The 26,030-nt window shown below is 37.6% G+C and overlaps 1 protein-coding gene across 5 annotated transcripts in view; it reads right to left on the reverse strand.

The window, feature by feature from the left end:
* Positions 1 to 25,827, reverse strand: part of UNC13C (unc-13 homolog C) — a 599,284-nt gene extending 573,457 nt beyond the window's left edge. For 3 of the 5 annotated variants that reach the window (XM_084969719.1, XM_084969727.1, XM_084969712.1), the window contains exons 1-3: positions 25,180 to 25,827; positions 3,960 to 4,080; positions 1,895 to 1,975 (exon numbers count right to left, since the gene is read on the reverse strand). The gene's annotated coding sequence lies outside the window, so the exon portion shown is untranslated. The remainder of the gene's footprint in view (positions 1 to 1,894; positions 1,976 to 3,959; positions 4,081 to 25,179) is intronic. The other 2 variants (XM_084969723.1, XM_084969731.1) reach the window with 1 other exon arrangement.
* Positions 25,828 to 26,030: the final 203 nt, after the last annotated feature.

Raw genomic sequence — 26,030 nt, forward strand, 5'->3', positions numbered from 1 at the left:
CCTCCTCAGGCAACTGCACCTTTCACCTGACGCTTCCAAATCACAGAAGAGACCTACTCTCCATGTTCTCATGAGCAGTCATCTTGAACATCTTGCTGTCTGGATCTAGCCCCAGAACTTTATTAAAAATTTCTCTTTAATTGGGCAAGAGTAATATTTGTAGGACACTTTAATCTTCCCTAACCTATAGCTGCATCTGGCACCAGTAACCACTCAGCTTTTCTTCAGATCATTCTATGTCCCTCCATGACAACATGGCCTCTCTCTGGACATCGTTATTTGAACAGAGTGGTTACATGATGGAAACTGGGCCAATTAGGCTTTATATCTTGGGATCTGGGAGTTGAAATTTGGAGATTTGGTTAGATCATTTCAGGCATTTCAATAAGAAAGTGATATAAAGTTGTGAGCTGAACAATCAATCTTGGATCTTTGGAAAAATTGAACCGTGAAAACGTATTTTCAGAAGAAGAAATACATGTAGACAGGGCATCAAGAGCAGAAATAAGAGGCTATAGGGCCACAGAGGGAATGGATCCTGTGTTTCTGGTTGGTGTTTAGGCTTAGGTCTGGGGCCATTCTGAGTTTTGTCTAAAGGATGTTGAGACACCAGCCTAAGTGTAAATGTCCTTTTTACAAGGAAGCTCCAACAAGGTCCTTCCCTGGCCGCTCTTGCTCTTGCCAGTCTTTTAGTCCCCTTGCTTCCAACTACTAAATCAGAATGTCTGCATCTAGCTTCTCATCTTTCCATTAATCCCTTTCCATTAATTCCTATGTGTGTATTGACCAGTTTTGTCTGAATGACCATTAATATTTCAAATCAATATTAGAATGACTGATATATTCAAAAATTCATCTTCATCCATATTCATGTATTCAAATCCATCTTCATCGATAAACTACAAAGTTCTCTAAATTTCTCATACAGTACTACTTAGTAAAACCAACTTTCTCTTAGGTATACACATTAGAACTCCATGTTCACCTTTGATTCCTCTATGTATTTGCCCCAAACTTCTAACCAGTTCTAATTCTTATGGTCCTAAACTTGACTATTTCTCTCACTCCCCACACCCCCTTTCCATCCTAAGAACTACTGCCTTGGCTCAGGCCCTCATCAATGTTCATGTGAGGTCACTGTCTTTTTTTAAGAAAATAAAAAACTATAAAAAATTAAACATTTTTATGTGGGTACTAAAATTTTCCCTTACCATACTGTACATGTTAAAAATATATATATATATATATATATATTCACTTAAGCCTCACCACAGACTTTTACACTTGATATGACTTCATAGCCATTCTTCTCACCTCATTGACTCTACATAACTCTAGATGTGTCCTTATTCTGTAGCAAAAGTGAAAGTTTTAAATTTTAATGAATGTCATATAGCATGCCAACAGACCAAAACTTAGATTCTTACATAATTAGCATCCTCCCTCCCTTCCCCTTTTAGGGTATTAGATCCAGTGCAATTCACCTCACACAATGGAACTTCATTTGCTTCTAACTCTTGGGAGAAAGTCAACTACTCATGCTTCAGAGCATGCAAGCAAAATGGATGAGACACATAACTAAAATTAAAATTAGGATCTCACCAAATATAACTGCAATTTCACCCTTTTCCTGTATCACAGAGTGCTTTTAAAGAAAATCAATAAAGAAATTATTTCAAACTACTTAATAGTAACACATCTTTTAACTTTTTCAGCAAAAAATAGAGCATATTCCATATAATGATAGGTAATACATGCCCCCAATAAAGAATTTAAAATATCAGGTTCAGTTCTTTAAAATTGTCTTATATTGTTTACTATGGAATACTAAATTATACATGCAAAGTCTTTTCAGTTTAAAACTAAAACATGTTTAGCATCAGCCAGCTCTTACCTCAAAGAGCATCTGGGAATAAGTGAACACAACAGAAGCAATTGGTAACTTGATCTGTGGCAAGTCTAAGTGCTGGCGTAACTGAAATAAGAAAATAGGACAAAATTAAGAAGGCAATACAAAAAATTTTACATCTCAAATAATCACAGATGTAACAATATACAATGTCTATCCAAATTCAAATTTGCAAAAGCCCCTGCTCACAAATGAAGGTAAGCCCTTCCTCCCTTCCATAAAATTACACAAAGATTCAGTCTCTGCTTCCTCCTCTGTTTATCTGGCTCCCTGATTCAGCCCAGACTCTTTACTTAGGACTTGATGACATCTGGAAAGCAAAGACACAGAACAATGCTTCAGGAAATTAGAGAGATGATCTTTAATACCCCGGAAGCACAATCTTCTAAGTTTTAATATATTTAAATATATAATTTTAAAGTAATTTCAGGAAATCCCATTGTGGCTCAGTGGGTTAAGGACCTGATGTAGTCTCCATGAGGATTCAGATTCAATCCCTGGCCTGACTCAGTGGGTTAAGGATCTGGCATTGCCAAAAGGTGCAGCAGAGGTCATAGATGTGGCTCAAAGCTGGTATTGCTGTGGCTGTGGGGTAGGATGGTAGCTGCAGCTCCAATTCAACCCCTAGCCCAGGAGCTTCCAAATGCCCCAAGCATGGCCTAAAGAGGAAAAATTATAACTTTTTAAAATTAGCCATAAGAAAGCCCTCTGAGTAAATTTCTCTGTTACAGAAGAAAGAAGGACATAAAAGGGTTTCTCAAAGAGCATACACTTTCTGTTTATCCTTGAAATTAAAATCAGCGTAACCTCAACCATAGCATTGGCCCTTTAAGCTCCCAGCAAAGTCTACCCTCAGGATTAAAGGAAAGAAGTGGTGTGGGAGTTCCTGTTGTGGATCAGTGGTAATGAACCTGACCAGTATCCATTAGGATGTGGGTTTAATCCCTAGCCTCACACAGTGGGTTAAAGATCTGGCATTGCTGTGAACTGTGGTGCTGGTTGCAGAAGTGGCTTGGATCTGGAGTTACTGTGGCTGTGGTGTTGGCGGGCAGCTGCAGCTCCAATTCAACCCCTAGCCTAGGAACTTCCATATGCTGCAAGTACGGCCCTTAAAAAAAAGAAGAAAGGAAGGAAGGAAGGAAGGAAGGAAGGAAGGAAAGAAGGAAGAAAGGAAGGAAGGAAAGAGAGGAAGAAAGAAAGAAAGAAAGAAAGAAAGAAAGAAAGAAAGAAAGAAAGAAAGAAAGAAAGAAAGAAAGAAAGGAAGAAAGAAAGAAAGAAAGAAAGGAAGAAAGAAAGAAAGAAAGGAAAGACAGACAGACAGACAGACGTGGTATGGCAGAGCTGTGATGGACCACAAACACTCCCTCCAGGACTAAGTCACTCATTCACTCTACTGCCAAATGCATTTAGCTGAATCACTCTCTAAGAATGGTGGGGACCAAGGGGTTATTCCCCCTCCTCTGGGTCAGCCCACACCCAATGACTAATTGCTGTGGGTACTCAGATATTTGTCCCCCTTGCTTTAATACAGGGACCATCCTAGTATCAGAGCTTCCTGTAGGACTGGCTGAGGCCTCTGTTGCAAATGTGTTGAGGTTCAGCTTCTCCCTCTACCTAACTCAAAAGAATTTCTGCACATATATCTCTGTTTCAGTCTGTTTCCCAGGAAGCCTGACTTAAGAAAGTTGATGTCAAGGGGGCACAGAGGAAGTGACTCTAAAATGAGATTTTTTTGTCTGAATCCTCTCTGTTGGGACTGGTATTGAGGGCCCAACCACTGATGCCATATAGAAAACGGACAGCCTGTGGGGTATCATAGCAGGACAATTACTAAAATATTCACCAGTGGTGGACTGGGGTGTGATACAATTGGGAGGAAAGGAACTTTTATGTACAACATCTCAAGATATTTGAGAGGTTGTGGAGAGAAAGTGATTAGTACGCAGCTGTTGCTGAGGCCTCTTGATGCAGTGAAGAAAAAAAAATCACCAATTTAAGGCTAAATGTAAAGACAGCAGACATCCATTATGCCAGATAAATAAATTCTCACCTCTTGCAGCAGATGCAGAAAAAGTTGAGCACCAGCCTCAGGAATTAATCGTAAGAGTGGCAGAGCTCCAGAGAAGGTTTAATTCTCAATTTAAGCAGGTTGGCTATGCCAAGGTTGGGGCCTTAATTGGGAAAAAAATGGGATTGTGAGTCATGTAATGGGGACATCTGGGTTAATTCACTTGAAAATCAAATCCTCAGATTCCCCTAAACCCTCCGAGAATGAAAAAGCGGCCTCTCTTCCCTGTTAGTGGTTAGTGCCCCACTCTTGCTTGAAATTTTGTAAGAAATTCCATGCACTCTCCATTAAGATCCACCAAAAATGAATTCCCTCAAGTCTCAGCAGGTTAAGGATCCAGTGTTGTCGTTGATATGGCTATGGTTACAGCTGTGGTGCAGGTTTGACCCCTGGCCTGGGAATTTCCACATGCTATAGCTGTGGCCAAAACAGACAAACGAAAAAACTACCAAAATCACTCCCATGGACCTCCACACCAATAACTGGGATAAAGTCACAACATAATCTACCTGAACAAAAACTGAGTCTGTGAAGGGAAGAAAAAGACTATGTTGAACAAAGTAAAAGACTTCACCTACATATATAGACCAGTAGGAACTGAGAGAATGCTTATAAACTATATCCTGTGGGTACTAGATCAATACGGAGGTATATGAAGTTTGATAGGGAAGAACTTACTGTTATTGAAGCAATCTTCTAATCATTGTGGATATCTTCCATGGATACTGTTTAATTTACACAAGCAAAAAAGTTATGAATATGTGATCAGAAAATTGAGGACATCGTCCCCAGCAGGAAGATAAAGCTCTTGCCTAGGTTCTGGAAGAACCCAATGACCAAAGGAGGGACCAGATTTCCATGAGGTTTGGATACCACTACTCTGACAAACAAATTTTGATAAATCTGTGATTCCTGCAGACCTTCAACAAAGGGACTTACTTGTATGACCATACACTGGGGAAAAGAAAATATCCAAACATTCTGAGGACTGTGAGGCAGAGTCTGAGCTGACATTGATACTAAGTGATCTGAACCTTCTTTTAGAGTAGGGACAGGTACTAAATGTAGTTTTAGCTCAGTTATGACTCTCAGGGTGTTCACGGGATCCCTGGACTCACCCAGTGATAATTTCTTCAGTCTTAAAGCATAATCGGAATGAACATATGAGGTAGCTGGCAGAACCCCACACTAATTCCTTGGCCTGGGGGATTAGAGCGATCATAACAGGGACGGTCAAGAGAGTAAATAAAGAGCACTATCACATCCTGGGGAGTGCAGAGATTAGTACTACCCGTAATGATTTCAGCAAAGTAGGGGGGTGGTCTCTATCATTTCTGTGTTTAATTCATCTCATTTGGCTCACTAAATTTGTCTCTCCAAAAGCCAGAAAGATCCTGGTATATGACAGTGGACTACCACAAATTTATTTACTTATTTTTTTTTAATTTTTTTATTTTCCCACTGTACAGCAAGGGGGTCAGGTTATCCTTACATGTATACATTACATTTACATTTTTCCCCCACCCTTTGTTCTGTTGCAACATGAGTATCTAGACAAAGTTCTCAATGCTATTTAGCAGGATCTCCTTGTAAATCTATTCTAAGTTGTGTCTGATAAGTCCAAGCTCCCGATCCCTCCCACTCCCTCCCCCTCCCATCAGGCAGCCACAAGTCTTTTCTCCAAGTCCATGATTTTCTTATCTGAGGAGATGTTCATTTGTGCTGGATATTAGATTCCAGTTATAAGTGATATCATATGGTATTTGTCTTTGTCTTTCTGGCTCATTTCACTCAGGATGAGAGTCTCTAGTTCCATCCATGTTGCTGCAAATGGCATTATGTCATTCCTTTTTATGGCTGAGTAGTATTCCATTGTGTATATATACCACCTCTTCCGAATCCAATCATCTGTCCATGGACATTTGGGTTGTTTCCATGTCCGGGCTATTGTGAATAGTGCTGCAATGAACATGCGGGTGCATGTGTCTCTTTTAAGTAGAGCTTTGTCCCGATAGATGCCCAAGAGTGGGATTGCAGGGTCATATGGAAGTTCTATGTATAGATTTCTAAGGTATCTCCAAACTGTTCTCCATAGTGGCTGTACCAGTTTACATTCCCACCAACAGTGCAGGAGGGTTCCCTTTTCTCCACAGCCCCTCCAGCACTTGTTATTTGTGGATTTATTAATGATGGCCATTCTGACTGGTGTGAGGTGGTATCTCATGGTAGTTTTGATTTGCATTTCTCTTATAATCAGCGATGTTGAGCATTTTTTCATGTGTTTGTTGGCCATCTGTATATCTTCTTTGGAGAAATGTCTATTCAGGTCTTTTGCCCATTTTTCCATTGATTGATTGGCTTTTTTGATGTTGGGTTGTATAAGTTGTTTATATATTCTAGAGATTAAGCCCTTGTTGGGTTCATCCCAGGTTCACAAGGATGGTTCAACATACGCAAATCAATCAGCATCATACACCACGTTAACAAAAAAAAAGTCAAAAATCATATGATCATCTCAATAGATGCAGAAAAAGCATTTGACAAAGTCCAACATCCATTCATGATCAAGACCCTCACCAAAGTGGGTATAGAGGGAACATTCCTGAATATAATCAAAGCCATTTATGATAAACCCACAGCAAATATAATACTCAATGGGGAAAAAGTGAAAGCCTTCTCACTCAAATCTGGAACAAGACATGGATGCCCACTCTCACCACTGCTATTCAACATAGTATTGGAAGTCCTAGCCACAGCAATTAGACAAACAAAAGAAATAAAAGGCATCCATATAGGAAGAGAAGAGATCAAACTGTCACTGTATGCAGACGACATGATACTATACATAGAAAACCCTAAGGACTCAACCCCAAAACTACTTGAACTGATTAATAAATTCAGCAAAGTAGCAGGATATAAGATTAATGTTCAGAAGTCAGTTGCATTTCTGTATACCAGCAATGAAATATTAGAAAAGGAATACAAAAATACGATACCTTTTAAAATTGTACCTCACAAAATCAAATATCTCGGAATACACCTGACCAAGGAGGTAAAGGACTTATATGACGGGAACTATAAAACTTTAATCAAAGAAATCAAAGAAGATGTAAAGAAATGGAAAGATATTCCATGTTCCTGGATTGGGAAAATCAATATTGTAAAAATGGCCATACTACCCAAAGCAATCTACAGATTCAATGCAATCCCTATCAAATTACCCAGGACATTTTTCACAGAACTAGAACAAACAATCCAAACATTTATATGGAACAACAAAAGGCCCAGAATCGCCAAAGCAATCCTGAGAAACAAAAACCAAGCAGGAAGCATAACTCTCCCAGACTTCAAGAAATACTACAAAGCCACAGTCATCAAAACAGTGTGGTACTGGTATCAAAACAAATTTTAAAAGTAGTTATTCCAGCAGCAACTGGTATGTAGACTGGTATCTTTGCTAGAGTAGATTAACACAGCCTCAGATACACGGTATATGGCCATTGAACCAAAAAAAATGTATATGGCCATTGAACCAAAAAAGGTGGAGCAGACAAGAACATACAATCTTGTCCCGGGGCTGTTTTCCCACCGTGTACCAGGACAGACCATCTGAGTGTTCTGAAGAACATCACATTGGCCCACTAAATTGATGATATCCTACCAGTTGGATCCAATGAGCAAAAGTAACAAGAAGGTGAACAAAAGGTCTTGAGTTCCATGAGTTCCAAAGGAATATTAATCCTCTGATGGTTCAGAGGCTCAAACCAGTGTAGATTTTAGGAGTAAGAAGTCTAGATGACACACTGATATTCCCTCGAAAGGAAAAAAATAAATCAATGCCTCTCACGTGCAAAGTGTGGTAGTTTCTTTAGGTTCTGGAAGTAGTATAATTCATACCTTGGAAAGCAACTCTGACTCATATGCTAGTTATATGATAGACTGACATGGTTCAGACTCTATTGCAAAGAATTATCTATGGTGAAAAGAACCTTGTGGAAATCATGATGAGCTCCAATAGAATGATCTTGATGTTGATCCCTGGAATATGGAGAAAGGTCATGCTATCTGCAAAGGAGACCTATATATTACTTTTTTTTTTAAAATTCCCAATCTACAAAAGGGCCTAAATAAATACAAAGTACTTGAATATGTGCATCAATTGACCATGTTGCCAGAATTATATATTGTGAGCTGAATTCCATCTGACTCAACAAATCGTAAGATCTCGGGAACCTAACAGCAACCTACTGGAAGCTAGAAATGGTATACTTGAGGTTACCAGACAGGAGCAGGGTCACAGGGCACAAGTAAGTTGCATGACCTAGACCTTTGACATTCACTACCCTTGCACCAGGGTCTCTCCCTCGTTCTGTGTGTGTGTGTGTGTGTGTGTGTGTCCTCTTTGAAAGATATCCCTTATTGATGTCTAAGGGAAGAAAAAAAAAAACACTTGGACCTAGTGCATGGACAGGTTGTCTACTATGTGGGTATCTCAGTCAGTTGGTCTGAGCCTTGGAACTAAGGGGTAAAGAAATGCCTAGCTGTCAAAGTATGACACACACATACCCCATATACACGTATCATGGTCTGGTTCCCAACAACTTGGCCTCATCTTTGTTCACTTTTTCTGTCCCACTTTCTCAGGGTCTCAAATGTGCAATTACTCAGGTCTTCTTTGAATTACCATAATTTTCAGGAAAGAATCTAATGACTACATAAGTTAATAACTGATACAACTTAACTTATTTACTTTTCTTGGATATTTGGAAGAATTTTAGACAAACAATAAAAGCATGAGACTTTGGGGTAGAAAGGCAAGGGTTATATTGTCTTAATATTCATTTCACCAAACATAGGAACTTCATGGCTCTAAAGTTTTACCAAATAAATAAAAACTATGTTACTACTTCTAATACACCTAGTTTATTTTCCTTTAAACTATTTTTTCACTGTCTAAAGGTTCAACTTATATCATTTACACAAGGAAAAGAAAACTACAATGAAAACATAATTTTTGGAAGAGGGTATGAAGTAAGAAAGTTACGTGCAAATATCACTAATGAAAATTTTTAAAAATAAAACTCTTTATAATTTTATTGTGTAATACTTATGTGTGACTATAATATGTCCTATATAAACAAATATGAGTATCCCAAGGGAAGCCAGAGTTATAGCACTAATTTCTTGGCCAGCAGAAGGCTAAAGAGACAGTCCCTTGTCTTTCTTTGCATTTAATCTTTTGTTCAGCTCTCCTGAAAACTCTATCATTATTTACTCTTTATTGTCTCTCTTTAGCACATGATTCCGTGGATCATGGAATAATTATCTGTATGTTCTGAATAATTTAAAACATTCTAAAAAGTAAGGAAATGAGACACAAAACAGGTATATTGTAACAGGGAGATGGACAAAAAAAATTTAATAAAGGAAGGAAAGAAGGGAGGGAGGTGAGAGGGAGAAAGGAAGGAGAATTGAGTTCAAGTGAGGAAGCAGATATATCCATGGTTGTCATGACTTTACCCTTTGGACAAGCTAGCTTATTCTCCCTTTGAGTTCTTCTCCATTTGTAATCCCTGCCTTGTTACCCCATTTAGGGAAAGTGGTCAGAATTAAAGAAACAAGAACATAATCTTAGACTCTTCAGCCCAATTCTTCCCTTGATTTGCATATCTTAGCAGTTCCAGAGATTTCCACCAAATTGGAGATACAGGCCACTGCAGTGTTATATGTCCCCACCTATGACAGTTCCTTTTAAAAACAGAGGACAAAGTGACTATGCTGCCCACTGTTTAAAAAAAAAAAAAAGTCCAGTTATGCATCAATATAAGCAAGCAAATACTTTAAAAGCAGATAAATCAATGGACTGATACTTGCTTTACAAAGATATTTAGCACAATTTTCTAGAAAACCAAAAGCTAGTTCCATAGAAAATTTAACACTGATATTAGGTTACAGATATTTTGAAAAACTGTATGGTATATAATCAGACATTGTCTCTGCAACAGCATGGTTTCAGTCCCCAGCCCACACAGTGGGTTAAGGATCCAGCTGGGGCATAGGTTGCAGCTGTGGCTCAAAATCAATCTCTGGCCAAGAACTTCCATATGCCACAGGTGCATATGCAGCAAAAAAAGAAAAAGAAAAGAAACACATGAACACATAGTCAGAAATATCCTCCCTCTAGTTTGTATTTGTATTCAACAGTTTTTTTTAAAAAAAAAAGAAAAAGAAAACACGTTTTACACTGTGTGGTAAACAAAACAGAAATCCTATGTTTGCCAAGAAATGTATAGATTTAACATCAAGACAGGTGAAGCATGAGGAATTGCAGTTTTAATTTAAGACCGTTGGCCTGCCTTCATATCTTTAGGAATTATTCAGACTAATGATTTATTTATATATTTATTTCTGTATTTTTAGCCCTGAATCTTTTGCCAGGCAATTATTTCAGGCAGAGACCAAGAAAGATTGCCTGATTTCTTTTTTAACAATTAAGCACTACTTGTTAATCAGAATTTGTTGACAGTTTTCCAAGATTGTAATTGAGGTTGCATAACCTTGCCTTCATTGATAAATGCAAATTGAACCATAGCAGTCAGGTGAGAAATATCTCATCACAATTTGGAGGGAAGGTACTTATTCAACAGATTCCAAAATATTGAACAATGTGCTAACATTAGAGAAACAGCTCAATTTATCCTCTAATATTCTACCCATACCAAGCATGGTATCTGCTTATGTCTTCTCTCCTTAATAAGGCTCTAAGCTTCTTCTTTGAAAGACAATTCTTTTTAACTTAGTCCTTGCATGGTGTTCTACACAAAAAAGATTACTAGTGAAGATGGGGGAAAAAAGATGTATTCAAGAGGAAAGTAACTAGTTAGAAATTTGGATTTGGAGTCAAAACTTTTAAAAATACTAACAGTATGGAGATATTAGCACTTTATTCATTCACCCAACAAATACTTATTGCACACTAGCTATGTGTTGTTACCTTAATAAGTTTGGAGGCACAATAGTAAGCAAAACAGCAATAGTCCCTGGCCTCTGTAGGATCAGAATAAACAGGGAGAATTAATGAATTAATGTAAACAAACAACAGTATTTTCTTTCTGAGCTCCCATTGTGGTGCAGCAGAAACAAATGCAACTAGGAACCATGAGGTTGTGGGTTCAATCCCTGGCCCCGCTCAGTGGGTTAAGGATCCGGCGTTGCAGTGAACTGTGGTGTGGGTCGAAGACGCAGCACGGATCTGGTGTTGCTGTGGCTGTGGTGTAGGCTGGCAGCTGTAGCTTGGATTCAACTCCTAGCCTGGGAACCTCCATATGCCACAGCTGCAGACCTAAAAAAGAAAAAAAAAATAGCATTTTCTTTCCAACCCATTTCCACAAAAAAAGTGATTCCTTGATGCCTACTCCATGAAATTCACACCTCCCATCAGTCCCACTCCTCATTATAGATTCTTTCCTGTAAACTAAGACATCTCTATCTCTTTATCTCTTTGCTTGAATAGAATGTACCTTTATTCCTCTTCATCATACCATTACTGTTTCAATGGGGAGTCATAATCTGCTCCTCCCATTTGTAGTTCATATTTAGCCCACATTCACATTCACTACTTTGGCAACATCCCCTTCATTTGCTCTTTGTCTAATAGTCTGTGTTTATGTTTTCCTTCCCCAATAGATGTAAGTGCTCTTGCTGGCAGGTCCTCTTTTTATTCAGTTTCATGTTCCTTCCATAGAGATAGAGCCTAGCAAAGTGCTCAGAGGCTCCTTAAATAGCAACAAAAACAGCTTACTGCCCTCCCCTCATCACTTTGCTATTTTCTTTTGATCCACAAGTATTCACTCTGCCCGGAATATTCTCACTGATAAATAATCATAGTCTATGTCATCCCCCCTTTTTTGAAATATCAAGAAAAGTCTTTTAAGCATTATCTTTTACTGGTGATAATCTCAAACACAGGAAATTGATGTACTGTATCCCATCAGAACTATTTTATTTCACCAGTTCTTTCTTTTCTCTGAAACTAATACATGTAAATGTTCTACCAGTTTTGCAATGAGTAAAAAGGCACAAGCCTTGCCCTCAAGGATCTCACAATCCAGTGGAAAACAGAAGGCACGGGCATTGGAAATTCAGACCTGATTCAATGGTGAGGAAGAAAGGCATTGGGAAAGCCAAGTCATTTGGCCTTTGCACAGTAACTACACGTTAAAACCACACAGACACATCTTCTCTGAACTTGCTTCACTTCTGAAAAGCTGCTCACAGCTCTGTAATTAACCCAGAAGGAATCCCCTAGACTACAAGTGTTTTATAGCTTGTCTAATTAGGACAAAGACAGCAGCTCAAGAGGCAGGATACACACCTCTCAAGCAGAAAGGTACAGGAGGTGTCACTTTGGCAGCCTAAGGCACATAGTAAGAGCAGAAAATGTAAACGCAGTCACCTTGCTGTGCTGGGATTTCAAGATGTGCATTTTGTGGACATGTTTCAAACCCAAGCTTAGCTTTCTCCCGTTGTTTGTGGCACTCCTGCCCCACTTTTTTCCATAGCCACCTGCTAGGTCCTCAGAACTCACAGACTAATTTCAGCAGTGATCTAAGCAAAATGTAATTAAGATAATCCTGCTGGTACTCAGAAATATGAAAAATGTACTATCTTTCATTCATAGAGTTGATGTTCTAGTTTCCCTTCAGTAGGATGCAGGCTTTGAATTGCTTTTCTGGAAAAAGAGATAGGTTTTACATAACAAGAATTTCTTTTCTCTCTCTTTTTATGACCAACTATTTTTCTTATGAAAATAACATATTGGGACCTAGGTCTGTGATCTAGGGACATAATAGCTCCCTCAGTAATAATCAAACTATAAAGGAGTTAACAGATAATCAAACTACAAAGGAGTTAACTTACTCTCCAAAAGTTATTTCCACTACCTCCCAAACCAAATAAATCGTACTCAGTTACACAGACAGCCATACATTATCTTTGATATTAGGTTATTTAACTAAATAGAAAATGCCAATTCATCCAACATATTATCAATTTCAAATAATTAAAAAGTAGTAAATAGAGACCAATTATGATATATGTAAGTTATTAACATTTAATAATGTAGAAAGCCTTACGGGGAAGCCCTGAAAATTTTCCATGCCATCATAATGAATATGTCATTATCGTACAAAATTGCAGACATAAGATATCTTAATCTTTAAGTAGTAGTATATTTATCTTCATTCTAAAGATACTGCCTCAAATCAGTTAATTATTCACTAGCATTTGAATTCTTGATAAATAGAGGTTCACAGTATCTCTCCATTAGATTCAGATTGCTTGATTTTAATCACTCATTAATACTCACAGGCATATAGTAACACATTTTTGTAAGAAAATATGAACAGGCTTTGTTTTGGTCCATTTTCATCTGGTTTAAGCAGTACAAGAAATCATCTGTCCTCTAGGCATTTTAGATAACTGAACTAAGAATTTGAGTTTACAAAGAAAAGTGAGACAATATGTGGATTAATGGAGAAAAAATTTAAAAAGGGAACCAGATATTGTAAGTATTTGACAAGTACCTTCTTAGTACTCCTGTAAGTTTTTAAAACCATATTTAGAGTTTTATAATTCTAGTTACATTTGACATTTGAAATTTGTGTCACATCTTGTGGACTTTTAAAATAGTCTTCGTTCTGCATACAGTGACAATTTTATCTCTTCTCTTCCTATACAGATGACTTTTATTTCTTGTGTTCATATAATTGCTGTGGCTAGGACTTCCAAAACTATGTTGAAGAGCAGTGGTGAGAGTGGGCATCCTTGTCTTGTGCCAGATTTTAGTGGGAAGGCTTTCAGTTTTTCTCCATTAAGTACTATATTTGCTGTGGGTTTATCATAAATGGCTTTGATTATGTTAAGGAATGTTCCCTCTATACCCACTTGGGCAAGAGTTTTGACCATGAATGGATGTTGGACTTTGTCAAATGCTTTTTCTGCATCTATTGAAATGATCACATGGTTTTTGACTTTTCTTTTGTTATTGTGGTGTATGACGTTATTGATTTGTGTATGTTGAACCATCCTGTGAACCTGGGATGAATCCTACCTGGTCATGGTGAATGATCTTTTTGATAGGTTGTTGGATTCGGATGGCTAAGGTTTTGTTGAGAATTTTTGCATCTATATTCATCAACGATATTGGCCGATAGTTTTCTTTTTTGGTGGTATCTTTGTCTGGTTTTGGAATGAGGGTGATGGTGGCACCATAGAATGTCTTTGGGAGGGTTCTTTCTTCTTCAACCTTTTGAAAAAGTTTAAGGAGGATGGGCACCAGATCCTCTTTATATGTTTGGTAGAATTCGCCTGTGAAGCCATCTGGTCCTGGACTTTTATTTGTAGGGAGTGTGTTTATGACTTCTTCAATTTCATTTCTAGTGATCGGTCTGTTCAGTTGGTCTGTTTCTACTTGATTCAGTTTTGGCAGGCTGTAAGATTCTAGAAAATTGTCCATTTCTTCCAGATTGTCAAATGTGTTAGCATATAGTTATTCATAGTATTCTCTTATGGTTTTCTGTATTTCTGCAGTATCCATTATGATTTCTCCTTTTTCATTTCTAATTTTGTTTATTTGGGTTCTTTCTCTCCTCTTCTTAGTGAGTCTAGCCAGGGGTTTATCCATTTTGTTTACCTTTTCAAAGAACCAGCTCTTGGTTTTATTAATTTTCTCTATTGTTCTTTGAGTCTCTATTTTATTGATTTCCTCTTTGATCTTTATAATTTCCTTCCTTCTCCCACCTTAGGTCTTTTTTATTCTTCTTTTTCTAATTTGTTTAGGTGGAGGGTTAAGTTGTCAATTTGAGATCTTTCTTCTTTTTTGAGGAAGGCCTGTATTGCTATGAATTTCCCTCTGAGCACTGCTTTTGTGGCATCCTATAGATTTTGAGAGGTTGTGTCTTCATTATCGTTTGTCTCAAGGTATTTTTTAATTTCCTTCTTGATTTCCACATTGACCCATTGGTTTTTTAGTAGCATGTTGTTTAGTCTCCATGTAGTAGGTTTTTTCTCATTTCTTTTCCTGTGGTTGATTTCTAGTTTCAGACCATCGTGGTCAGAGAAGATACTTGAAATAATTTCTATGCTCCTAAATTTGTTGAGGTTAGCTTTGTGTTCCAATACGTGGTTGATTCTCGAGAATGTTCCATGAGCACTTGAGAAGAATGTGTATTCTGATATTTTTGGATGTAGTGTCCTGAAGATATCAATTAAGTCTAACTTTTCTATTGTTTCCTTTAGGATCTCTGTTGCTTTACTGGTTTTCTGTCTAGAGGATCTGTCCATTGGTGTGAGTGGAATCTAATATGCAGCACTAATGAACATCTCCACAGAAAAAAAAAAATCATGGACTTGGAGAATAGACTTGTGGCTGCCCAACAGGAGAGGGAGTGAGTGGGAGGGATCGGGAGCTTGGGGTTATCAGATACAACTTGGAATAGATTTACAAGGAGATCCTGCTTAGTAGCATTGAGAACTATGTCTAGATACTCATAGCAACAGAACAAAGAGTGGGGAAAAAATGTATACATGTAAGAGTAACTTGATCCCCATGCTGTACAGCGGTAAAGAAACAAATAAATAAATAAATAAATAAATAAAATAGTCTTCATTCTAAGAAACATTTTTTCCATCCTCATGGAAGAAAGCTTTGTATTCTAAATACAAAAATCAGCAAATGGTAGCTTGTGGGTAAGGCCCCTGAAGGACAGACAACTGGAACCAAATATGAGAGAAATTAATCAAAGACATTGTCAAGTGACTTAAGAGGAAGGTAATATAAAATCTAGAATCACAAGGAAAACTTAGAAGCCAGGCTCAAGCTTTCTCTCCATAGACTCTAGAGTTGGCCATGCTTTGCCTCTCCTAACTGACATTCCCTCCTCCCATGATTATTATTGAGAAATTCAGAGATTTCAAGGTCAACCAAAGAATGAAAGGCAGGTTTTACTCATACTCTTCATTTACTCTTTTTTGGGAAATTTTTTTCCAGTATTAAATGTTACAGGTCAAAACAGCTGTCTATAATCAGCCACACTGACTCTCAACTTGGAATAAACATATGCTCTAAGAATTCTTTCTAGGAACTTTTAAAAGAGCACTGGGAGTTCCCCGGGTTTCTTTATATAACTGTGACTATTGCTGAATCCACTGGGAGCTAGATGTCATAAAACAGAATCCAGGATGGTAAAGACCAATTCTGTGGACACAAGTTGGGTGTTTGCAGGACTAATAGGAGATAAGTAGACCACATTACAGATTACCAGCTGCAATTAAAAGGGGATGTTAAGATCAAAGTGAAGGAAGACATGGGACAGAGAACCAATGAGGGAAGGATTGTTACTAGAAATATCAAACTGAAAAAGTAGTACTTAGTCTCTGAACACCTGATCTAAGATAGGAAGAAAAATATCATAGGGAGCTGACATGGACTTATACTGTGACATGGTTCTGACCTAGGTAAAGTCAGGCAGACAGCTTCCTTGTTTTTAACTGTTATCTTCAACCTCTCTTGAAGTTACACCTCATCTGCCTTTCAGTGGTTCTGGTCATAAACTGCATGGATACTAGATCCTGACATACATCAGTGAGTCCTTGAGTGCCTTCTAAAGCCAGACGTCTGAACAATGGGAATAAATCAGGGTCTCTGGTCATATTTTAATCTCTCTTCTTGTTCCCAGGACCATTTTACAGTAGTAGACTCTTCATGAAACCCCTATCTACCCTAATATAAAAAATCACTAATATCTGCTGCCTTTTAATACAGCGGGAAACACATATAAGAATATTAGAAACTCATGGTAGTTCCCATTGTGGCTCAGAGGATTGAGGACTCAGAATTTTCTCTGCAAGATTAAGGGTTCGATCCCTGGCCTTGATCAGTGGGTAAGAATCCATCATTGCTGCAAGCTGTGGTATAGTTGCAGCTGCAGCTCCTATTAGACCCCTGGCCCAGGAATTTCCATATGCAGCAGTTGTGGCTATAAAAAGAAAAAAAAAAAAGGAATACAAAAATCTCAGGGCCCTTGATTTAAAAAAAAAGTGGTGTCCAAAGCTATTCCAACTTGTTCAAAGTGTAATTGCTGAGGTAATTACTATCTTAAGTCACAGTAGAGGTTTGAGTTTTCCTTCTGATTTTACATTTTGCTGTTATTCCTACTTTGTACACAATCTCTCTCCTTCCCTTACTAGTCTTTTCCTCTAAAAACTGATAATATTATAGATTTTAAATTGAATAGAAAAGCAAACAAATGTACTGAGCACCCACATTTTATATACAAGGTAATGAGCAATATGGACATAATTACAGTTAAGAGTAGCCAAAAATCTTTAGACACTTAATCTATATTATTTCATTTAATCTTCATGAAAACTCTATGAAACTATACTCTTTATGGTGTCATTATTTTCTGCTTGAAAAGTTAAGATGTAGAAATTTTAAGTAACTTGTCAAAGTTTCCACAGATACTTAATGTGTTTATAGTCCTGCTAGGAAAGGTTCTTTTTGAGTTACAAGCAACAAAAAAGGTTTAAACTGTAGGTCAAGGTTCAAGGGGAAATCTGATGGACAATATATAATGCATTAGTAAATGAATGGTGCAAAATAACTTAGTACTATGGAATTGTATAAAGTTACAGTATTTGGAAACTGTGAGTAATTGAGGCAGAGATCAGGTCAGTAACCAGAAGGTAAAGCTGAAAAGGCAGTCTGGGATGTGATTGTTAAAGGTGTCTTCTTCCCAAACTAAGTAAGTGAAGCTTTGTTTCATTCACAATGTGGTATCCTTGAAAATTTCTGAGGGAGTGACATGTGTCATGGTAAAGGCATTTTTTAGGACAATGAATCTGGCAGTAGCATGCAGAACAGATGCTCAGAGGAGAGGTTCATGACAGAAAGATTAGAGCAATATTCTGGTCATAAAGTGATAAGAACTTGAACTAAGGTGATGCCAATAAGGGAAGGAAATAATATGTGACTGAAAATGATGTAGAGAAGAAAAAAGATTTGATAAATAATTAAATATGCATCATGGGGAGGAATAAAGCAATGAGGATGACTTGAGATTTGAGCCTGGGAGACTTAGGAACTCAGGGAAAGGAGTTGTTTGGAGGAAACCAAAGTTGAATCTCTCAATTTTGGTGAGACATACCAGGGTAATTCCCTTAAATGAGATAATATAGGCCACTAAATAAATTCAGGTCACCAAAACAAAGAGTAAACAGAGAGGATCAAGAGAATGTTCCCACTCAAGGCTAAGTGGAGGAAGACAATAATTGATGTATGTGTATATTGTACCTTGTTATATTTATTCACTAAGCTTTACATGTCTTAATTATTTACTATTTTAAAGATGTTCTTTACCTACTGCCCAGTATTATTGTGACAATTTATTGACTATTTAACATGATCTTTGAATCCTATGAATGGCTTTCTAAGAAGTAATTAGAATTAAATTACAGTTTTTACATATATGAAATTAATGTATACATCTTGTCTCCTGCCAATCAACCTCCCTTGAAATTAAAATGGAAATATAGTCTCTTCAATAAGCAATGCTGGGAAAGTTGGACAGCTTCATGCAAATCAATGAAGTTAGAACGCACCCTCCTGCCATGCACAAAAATAAATTAAAAATGGCTTAAAGAATTTAACATAAGACATGGCACCATAAAATTCCTGGAAGAGATTCTCTCGCATCAGCCATACAAATATATTCTTAGGTCAGTCTCCCAAGGCAATAGAAATAAAACCAAAATAAACAAATAGACCTAATCAAGGTTACAAGTTTTGCACAGCAAGAAACCATAAATAAAACAAAAGGACAACCTATGGAATAGGAGAAAATAGTTGTAAATGATGTAAACAACAAGGGCTTAATTTCCAAAATATACAAACAGCTCATGCAATTCAACAACAACAGCAATCAAAAAATTGGCAGAAGACCTAGGAAAAAAAGGAAAATCATGGACTTGGAAAACAGACTTGTGGTTGCCAAGGGGGAGGGGGAGGGATTGGGATGGATGGGGTGCTTGGGGTTAACAGATGCAGACTATTGCCTCTGGAATGGATTAGCAATGAGATCCTGCTGTGTAGCACTGGGAACTATGTCTGATCACTTATGATGGAGCATGATAATGTGAGAAGAAAGAATGGATACATGTATGTATAACTGGGTCACACATGCTGCACAGTAGAAAATTGACAGAACACTGTAAACCAGCTATAATGGAAAAAATAAAAATCATTATATTAAAAAAAAAGAAAAAACAACTCAATTTAAAAATAGGCAAAAAAAAAAAAAAAAGGGCAGAAGACCTAAACAAACATTTATCCAAAGAATATATACATATGGCCAACAGGCACATGAAAAGATGTTCAACATTGATAATTATCAGAAAAAAGTAAATCAAAACTGCAATAAGGCACCACCTCACACAGGTGAGAATGGCCATCATTAAAAGTCTACAAATGCTGGAGAAAACGTGGAAAAAAGGGAACCCTCTTATACTGTTGAAGGGGATGTAAAATGGAGCAGCCACTATGAAAAAGGCATGGAAGCTCATCAAAAAACCTAAAAATATAATTATCATATGACAACAATCCCACTCATTGGTATATATCCAGAAAAAACTGTAATTCAAAAAGATGCATGCACCCGTGTTCATAGCAGCACTATTCACAACAGCCAAGACATGGAGACAACCTAAATATCCACCAGCAGAGGAATGGATCAAGAAGATGTGGTACATGTATCCAATGAAATACTACTTAGCCATAAAAAAGAATGAAATAATGCCATTTGCAGTGCCATGGATGGACTTAGAAATTACCGTACTAAGTGAATTAAGTAAGAAAGACAAAGACAAGTACTATATGATATTACTTATATGTGGAATTTAAGTATGACACAAATGAACATATCTACAAAACAGAACCATACCCACAGACATAGACAACAGACTTGTGGTTGCCAAGAGGGAGGGGGTTGAGGAGGAAAGGACTGGTTGTTTGAGGTTAGTAGATGCTGACTATTATATATGGAAGGAATAAACAACAAAATCCTATTGTCTAACACAGGGAACTATATTCAATATCCTGAGATAAATTATAATGGAAAAGAATATAAAAGGGAATAGGTAGATAGATAGATGTATAACTGAATCACTTTGCTGTAAAACAGAAATTGTAAATCAACTATACTTCAATTTAAAAAAAGAAGGAACTATGAATTCTCCTATGTCCTCCCTTCAGCTATGCATGAGCAAGCCCTGCAATTCCCTTCTTTCTAGCATGTTCTCTTGATGTGCCCACCCAGAAGGCAATACAGCTGAGAGGAGAGAAAATAAATCTCTTCAAATGACTAAGTGGAGTATGTACCTACATTTTATTTTTAAAATCTCTCAACAAAACTATTCCACGAACAACTCAGAGTGAGCAGCTAAGTACCCGAATACCATTTGTTTCTTGTACAAAATGGCAGCATTTGAACGTCTCTCAAAGCTGCAGCAAATATTTTATTATTCACAAATATATGGTTTTATACAAAATATGCAGCTACATGGAATCTGATTAAGACAATACTTATCATTGCCTAGTTGTGTGAAGGAAAACAAGCTGTCAGATTTCTTAAAAGTCCTAAAGGGATTTATACAGCTTCTTCAGCTTATCAGGCAAGTAAATATTTCTAGCCTCAGGAGAAGCAAATCAGAGTCAAGTGATTCTGTAGTTACATTTCAAATGGAGTCAACTCTACAGAGTTTGCATTACACAGATCTCATAGAATTTCTGAGTCTGGAGTTCCCATTGTGGTGCATGGAAACAAATCCAACTAGGAACCATGAGGTTGTGGGTTTGATCCCTGGCCTCATTCAGTGGGGTAAGGATCTCGAGTTGTAGTGAGCTGTGGTATAGTTTGCAGACGAAGCTTGGATCCCACGTTGCTGTGGCTGTAGTGTAGGCCGGCAGCTGTAGCTCCAGTTTCAAGCCCTAGCCTGAGAACTTCCATAAGCCGTAGGTGCAGCCCTAAAAAAAAAAAAAAAAAGAGTATTTCTGAGTCTGAGAACTGAGTCTTCAAGTGCATCAAATAAGTCTTCCATTGCCTTTTCCACGGGGTAACCAATGCTAGAAAATGACAGTCTAAGTTTACCCAGCCAGCTAGAGACTGAACTTGAATTTGGACCAATGACAGAATTTTCTACTAGAGAGAAAAAGTAATGGACTCTTGTTAGAATGTGTGTGCATTAATTCTCCATCTGATTTGCAATTTTTACTAAGTAGTCTTGTAAACTTAGCAACTGTTTAGGTTTTCTAGGTTATGCATCACTTAACAAGGACATTATTCAAAACACGTTCATTCTTCCTTCAGTTTTTCTAGGATCAGGTCAACAGTGTCCCATCTCAGAAACATGCCTCAGTGATCGTACCCAAGTCATCAGTTTGTTCCACCTGCTTGTACAATACAAATAGTTACCCTGACTGATAGCTACGCTTTTTCTTTTCATTACCCCCCCTTAGGTATAATAAGCTTGAAAAAGCTACTTCTAGAGTAGGTTATCTCACCTTATAAAACACACGAAACAAAATATTTCCATGCAAAACACTTTTTGTCTACCAAGAAGACATATTGCACCCAGATTTTCAAGAGCCAGAATTCTCAGAAAGGAAAAAAAAAAGTATCCTGAATGTAGGACTTTGGCCAATTTGTCTGTTGGGAATAGAAACAGGCCAAAGATAAAATTGTAAAAGTCTAAGGGAGATAAAATATTTTAGAGGGAAACTCATGTTATCTGATGACTTGTTTTTAATACTTTAAGAAGCCCAAGTATAATTTGTAATGTTGAGTTTATATTTTGCTAACAAGCATTTATTTCAAACAAATACTTTCTTAATTCTCTACGTAGGAAAAATAATACAACATACTCTTCCATCTCAAGATTACAATAATTTATATATGCTGCGACTAAACCAAACAATATAACCAGGATATGGAAAAGATAGGAAATATAGGTGCCTCTCGGATCACTTTCAGAAGCAAAGGAGAAATGATTCAGTGTGACTTCATTTCTACCTCTCCTCTGGAAGACTTCTGATCTCAAGGCTAGAATACCACCTGTTCTCCTAATGATGCCTTAAAAAAACAAGTGGAGCAAACACTGTCGTGGCATCATTCTCTCCACAGAGATGCCGGAACTGGGCGCTTGGTCTTCTGTGTGCCCAAAAGCTACAGACTGAGAGGACTATTAATAAATCCTCCTGTTTTTTAAGCTGGAAGAGAATCAGAGCTTAGCCATCCAAGCATAAAAAACTTGAGATGCAGAAGGATTTGTAACAACAACAACAACAACAGATGCAAATTTTAATTCTGTGATTTTACAATTATTGCTTAAAGGATATTGTTTTACATATATGTTCTCAAAATGTTGATATTAGGTATAAACTATAACATAGTTAGAAAGTGGCTTTCTACCAGCAAAAGTGTATTTTAGAAATAAATTTAGCATGTATTTTTAAATTCTCACAATTTCTGGATAAAAAACAAGTTTTTTTTCAGGTGGGAAAATGATTCTCCTATTTCAAAGATTCTGGAGAAAGCCCTTCCATAGTAAAGATTATGGGATGGAAAGAAGGAATAACAGAAACCGATGGTATTAAAAGTGGAAGACAACATATAGGTGGCAGGAAACCCATGGTAGGGCATATGCACTACATTAACCAGTAGGTCAAGAGCAATCAAAGTCCATGGAGCATTGGGAAAAAGATATTTTCATACCCAAAGTGTACTGATATTCGAAGTCACAGATTTGCCCTAAATCAGTAAAGACACAAAGGATAGTCCCTCTCACCTGACCCTTACACACACACATACACACAGTTCATATAATTTGTCTTGGAAAGGAGAATCGCCACAGTTGTCATCAGTTTACAATGTTCCATGGGCTCTTAAGCAAGTAGGTCTGTGTGTCACATACTTACTTTATTGTTTCGTATTTAAAGACTAGCAATCATAGAAAACCTTAGAAAGGGCCCCAGAAAGGGGAATAGTTCACTTTGTTAATAATTGGCATGAGAAGAGTGAATTTGCTAGACATATCTGACATATTCACCTCATATCTCATGAAGGTGTGGATTTATTCAATTGCGTAGTGATGACAATTTCTGGAAGAAGTTTCCCAGTCTCTAAAATGGAAGTCTAATAACAAATAATCGAATTCTAGAAGATAAAACAGTATCTGCTTATCCACCTTCAAATCCAAGATCACAGTTCTAATAAAATTACAGCACAGGGAACTATGTCCAGTCTCTTGGGGCAGAGCATGATGGAAGATGGTATGAGAAAAGGAATGTGTGTATGTGTATATATATGTGTGTGTTTGTGGCTGGGTCACTATCCTATACAGCAGAAATTGACACAACACTATAAATCAGCTATACCCTAATAAAAAAAAAATTACCCTCTCAACAGAATCCTACTGTAGTATGAAAGGGCAACTTTGTGAATAAGTTCAAATATTCTTTTAAATTAGTTCAGCTTATTCACTAGCTTGAAAAATAATCATTTTGTGGACCTGGTAAAATAAGAGTTATATTGGTGCTATGGTGTTTCACCTACAGATATTATAACATTCCCCATATAAGATGTCAACATAGAAGAAAGACACAATTGTTCCATACCCTACCAATGAACATAAACTCAAATCTTTGTCCATCTTCCAAAGCACTCCTCGATCCCAGGAATTGCTTATAGTTGCTTACCATACTTTGTTATCATTTTTATAGTAACGTGTGGAATTTTCAAACAGCTGATTTCCTCATTTTGCTATGTGGCCCAAGTTAGTGCTCCAGATGGCTATCATTTGGCAAAAATGAGGTTTTAGTTTTAAGAGAACAGAGTGGTGATTTACTTTAAAGTATGCATAAATTATAATTTAAATCCTATTTACTTCTTTTCCATTTATACTTTAAAATTATAAGAAAGTGAGACCAACAATAATTAAAAATCAGTGTCTGAGAGCTTTGGCATGAACTCTCTATATTAACAAAATACTTTAAAAATATATAAAATATTTTGCTATATATATAAATGTAGCAAACTTTATCATCCTCTCGTTTCTCCCTTTCAGTAAAGTTCACTGAATTTAAATATACCTATATTTAATGTACTACCAGTTTTATGCACTTTTTATGAAAAATACTGCATTTAAGTGTAAAAGATACCAAGATTATTTTTAAAAGACTGTATTATTAATTCAAAAATGGCATAATCTTATATTCTTAGTTTTTTAAAGAAATGCAGAGTATTTCCAAAAACTTATTTTATGTGTGCTACCCACCCAGCTCTTTTCTTTTTCTCTTTCAAAGCCTAATCAGGAAAAGTGACTTTGAGCTTTGTCATTTCAGCCTGGGTACTAAACGCAGCCAACATTACTATTGTTGCCATATCTGTCTTTCTCCTTATTATACAAGTATATCGATGATGTAATTGCAGAAGTTAGGGTTTACTCAAGCTGTTGGAGCAAAGGGATTTTTTTTTTTTTTTTAGACTGCCTCCTTTGGCATGATAGAACAATTGTAAAACACAACCAAGTACACAATTTAAGCAATTCATCTCTTGAAAGCAAATCTACAGGATCTTCATCTTGAAGGACTGATCAAGAGCTCAAAATGCAAAACCAATGGTAAGGCTCAAATTGCTCCAAACTGAATGCTGAGCTCGAAAGACACTTGGGTAACAACAATGATAGTCTATGATATCTTAGCTTTTAACCCCTTCCCAGAAGCCCTCAACTTTTCTGATTAGCTCTAATTTTTTCTGCCAAATCCCAAAGGATTAGAAAATGCCCCAGCCGTTTATCCCAGCCTTGTTTTTCCCTAAGCAGATATTCCCCTGAAAGTTGAGCAGAAACTAAGCAATCTTTTATCATTCTGCATTTAAAATAAAGCAGTGACTGGGAAGTCTAAGATCATCCTCAAAAGAACCAACCATATTAGAAACACAGGAGAGCTGAGCGTTTATAAGTCCACCTACTACATTAGGAGAACACCCTGGTTGTGATTCAAAGTGCAGACAAAAAGAATCGACCAGAAAAGACAGACACAAAATCACATGCAGAAAAGGCAGCGCATACCGGGGGAAAGAGCACATACCTGAGGGATTCTCCTTTAAAAAAAAAAAAAAAAATGCACACACCAGCTGGGCTGTTTTCCCCCTCCTTCTGGAGTGTCCTTGTTTTCCTTTTAGGAATACCACTGGCAGTCCTGTTTCTAGTCTCCTTTCCTTTATTCGGCCACAAATAGTTAGAGCAGAGGCTGCGTCCCAGCGATCTGACTCAAGTGCAATCAGGCATGCCTTTGGTCTGCAACGGTGTCTGTTCTTGTCAATTCTCTTGTGCACCCCGGCAGCCTCCAAAGCAATTCTACAACTTGGCTGCTGGCGCCAAACTGCCTTTCACTCTCATCGCCAAATTCCTTGGGCAGCTCATTTCTCAGCTCCGTCTCTAAGAAAGCAGAATAGGTTGTCTTCGGTGCGTTGACGAGCGCCCAGGCTCATCAACAATTGAGGGTGAGGAGCAGAGCGGCTGAGTGCGTGCTGGGAAGTTCCCAGGCGGCGGCCCCGGGCCGCTGCTTTGGAGAATGCAGCACAGATACTGCGATCCCTCAGCTTCTACCCGAGCGCCTAGGCTCCCTCTGCTGCCGCCGCCGTCGCACAGAACAGCTCCTCACAGCCGAACCACAGCCCTTGCACGCAGGAGATGCACTGTGGCCGCTGCCAGGTGTGGCCGTCACCACCGCACTGACAACTAACTGTGCGCTGTGCGGGGCGCAGCTTCATCTCCAGGGAAGACGCCTGTGTGCTGGAGCTTCCTCAGCCTAATTTTCCCTGTATCACTAAGTGATGACCTCGAAGACAACCATACAGCCAATTCTGCTAGCCGCTTTTGCAGCCTCTTTGATAACAGAGATAATGTAATAATTACCGGTTTAGATGGAGTTGGCTG

Source organism: Sus scrofa, chromosome 1 (genome assembly GCF_054392235.1).
Source record: "Sus scrofa isolate SSC_HxYL_T2T_F1_AM1 chromosome 1, Sscrofa_HxYL_maternal_Yorkshire_Landrace_v2.0, whole genome shotgun sequence".
Taxonomy (NCBI): domain Eukaryota; kingdom Metazoa; phylum Chordata; class Mammalia; order Artiodactyla; family Suidae; genus Sus; species Sus scrofa.